Genomic DNA, 3439 nt, shown 5'->3' with positions numbered 1-3439 from the left:
ATTTTAGTTTTCAAATTTTAATTTTATCAAATGCATCCTAAGTAAATAATAATAAATAACTAGAAACACATGGGCTTGGTTTAATATTTGGGATAATTTCAGAAACTCGCCGGAGATTTCTCATAATATTACTAAGTTCCTTTAAGATTTTTAAAATCTCACTTACTTCTCTTGTCAACTTGACAAGATTAAATATTCCTATCAAAGGTCACAAATTGACAGTGTTACCTTTGCTATTAATAGCTATTTAACCAAAAAGCCAAAACAAAATAAAAATTTTAAACCAACAAATATAAATTAAAAAATAAATTGTTATCTAATAATGGTCCATATTTCTTTACATCAAGGTCATGGTGGGGCAACAAAAAACATGGATAAATTAAATCTAGTCAAAGTTAACTATTTACCGGGATTTTGGTAAGTAATTAACACCATAAAAAATTTTATGGACAGTTACAAGGAAATCAATAAATTATTTAGGAAATATGTTTGAATACATGATGTAGTTTAAGTTGTACTAAAAACTAAAATAATCTCCTCATATGTGTAACTTGTAATATAAGTCCAAGTTATAGAAAAAAACTTTATAAATAAGTCAGAAATTAAAAATAATCAAAAAAATGATCTAATGACCAAATATATATTTAGGAATATCCTTTTTTTTGTTTGGTTAAGCATCATGCACTATATTAGATAATAGTTGTTGTATATCTGTCAAATTACTCCATATTGCATTTACCTTTCTTGCATTTCCTCCAAAGGGGCTAAAATGTTACAAGAAATATCAATCTAAGGAGGTATACGAGATTTTAAAACCTTAGGCGTGTTGACTGATATTATGCAAAATGCTAGGCGAGGTTTCTGAAATTATCCCTTTATATTTCCTACATATTATGAGACAATTAAAAGTATGGATGTCCCTTTGTATTCCTAAGAGGATTAATTCTTGATTTTATGGCTACATTATATATAGAAGTTACAATTCATAAATCTATTCATGTAGTGGAGAAACCGTTTCATAAGTTTCTTTATATTATTGTAGTAGTGGGTGTTTAATAGGATTTATGTACCTTTGATCTTGTAGTACCTATATATAGAGGTACATTGACACCCTTTGGAAGTACTTTTGTATTTTGTTGGAATACAAGTATATCATTCTCTATTGCTCTACTTTTCCTCTAATATCTCTATTCATACTATAGTAATTTATTAGTTTTACAACACGTTATCAGCACGAGTCTCTACTTTTGAGTAAAAGGTGAAAACGAAGCCTCTACCTTGAGTAAAAGTGAAACAAGAGATTCTGCCCGTATTTTTTTCGGCAATTTCTGTCTACTTATTGAGGTAAATTTTTGACACATAAATTTTTTTCAATTTCTTATGGCTAACATTTGAATGATCGAAAAATACAAGTGCCTGTTGCTGAACAATTACTAAACACAAATATATACTGGTTGACATCTTTGATGTAATATTTCCCCTATTAATTCTACTTATTTATCTTTAAAATTATTTGTTATAAATACTTATATTTTGATGCAATGAATTTTGGAGATGCTATTATAGAAAATCAATTATATTTGAGGATCTACTTGTCCTTTGAAACATTTAAATAAAAAGATTCGATCACCTGAAGATGGTAATTCTTTAACAAAAAGATTTGGCCACCAGAAGATGGTCATTATTTCAAAATTTGGTATGATAAATTTACTTATGGCTGTAAGTACACGATTCTGCTATGTTTAGAATTATTTCTTAGTTGAAAATAATATTCTCTACATATTTCTCAAATATGCTCTTGTAGTAGCAATATTGAGAGAAAATTTGAGCCGTATTTTGTACTTATTGCATACTAGTTATAGTCCATTCCCAGAAGTAAATGCGACTAAATTTCAATTTTTAGTTATGGTTGCTGCCATGACTATGATTTTGGTAAATATATATTTTACCATGACAAAAGAAAAAGTTACCACTTGAAATGGGATAATAATGATAAGGACAAGAAAGTAAAGATCCTAAAGATAAATGTCCCGAAGTACATTTGACGAATCAAAATTATAATAGCATTTTCATATGACAAATTTCTTTAAACACCCTGAAGGTGTATGATGATTAATTTAATTTATGATACTAATTGACTTTTCTTCCTGAAGAAGAAATTGATGTTAAATATTTGGGATCAAAGGATTATGGTGATGATATTTGTCTCATAAGAATTATTGTGACAATGATATGTGTCTCATTAATAAGTGCTACTATATACACTATATTCCAATGAGAGAGACAAACACAATCAGTTGTAGTGTTTAAATGATTGAAAGCTTCAGAAGAGTCACTATTATATTTCTCCCTGTAGGAGAAAAGTTTATCATAAATAAAACACTACTTTTTACGATGTCTCGAAAAATTTATTAAATTTGAATATCCGTCGAAATGGATATCAAATTGAGACATTAAATGAGACAATAATAGAGATCATGTTTAGAAATCAAATGAGATAAAGGTTAATTATATCATAATAACCATTCGAGAGAGAAATGGTTATCGATATAGTTGTTTTCATTCTCATTTGATTTATAATTATCACCTGTAGTAAATCAGAAGTTTACTGATCTCAATGGATATATGATTTAACAAAAGTGAGAATATTTGAGAGCCGACAAGTATTTATACATACCCTCTTTATATTATATATGGCTCCAAAAGAAATTTAAAATTTATGTCGGATATGAATCACCTTTTACGATTAAATATTGTAAAATATTGATGGGTGATCTATTGAATGATTTATTATTCTGATGAACTACGATTCCCGACATTAGAGGGAGGAAAAAAAATCAATCGAAAGGAAATCATTTGAAAAATTGGATTTTCTCGATCCTTATACAAAATAATGTGAACTAGAAGTTCAAGAAATTATTCATTTGCAGAAAATTGTAAACTAATTGTCAGATATATTATCGACTCCAGAAGAGTCATTAAATCAACTATTCCTGCAGGAAATACTCTGATTAAAATTGATGTCCCTGAAGGACATGCACAAGTGCTACAAATAAATTTAAAGCCGGCCTACCTAAATTAGGTATAAATTGATTTCAAATATCTCTGGAGATTAAATAAATGTCATGACAAAATTCAACCTCTTGAAGAGGTCGCTCCTGAAGAGCCAACTCCTAAAGAGAATGAAATCATAGAAAATTTAATTGGAATCTAATGAAATGTAGCACTTGATATTATAGAAATTGATGAGGATCATGAATCTATATCGGTATAGAAATGATTGTTCAAAGTGAAAAGATGCGATTCAATCTAAATTGGATTTATTGATTAAAAGAAAAGTTTTTGGACTTGTAGTCCAAACATTTGAAGGTGTAAAGCAAGTAGCCCAAGAATTTTCACAAATATTTGGATACTAATGATCCAATATGTCCATGTGTTT

This window comes from Coffea arabica, chromosome 2c (assembly GCF_036785885.1).
Source record: "Coffea arabica cultivar ET-39 chromosome 2c, Coffea Arabica ET-39 HiFi, whole genome shotgun sequence".
NCBI classification, from domain to species: Eukaryota; Viridiplantae; Streptophyta; class Magnoliopsida; order Gentianales; family Rubiaceae; genus Coffea; species Coffea arabica.
Note: the sequence above shows the minus strand (reverse complement) of the source record.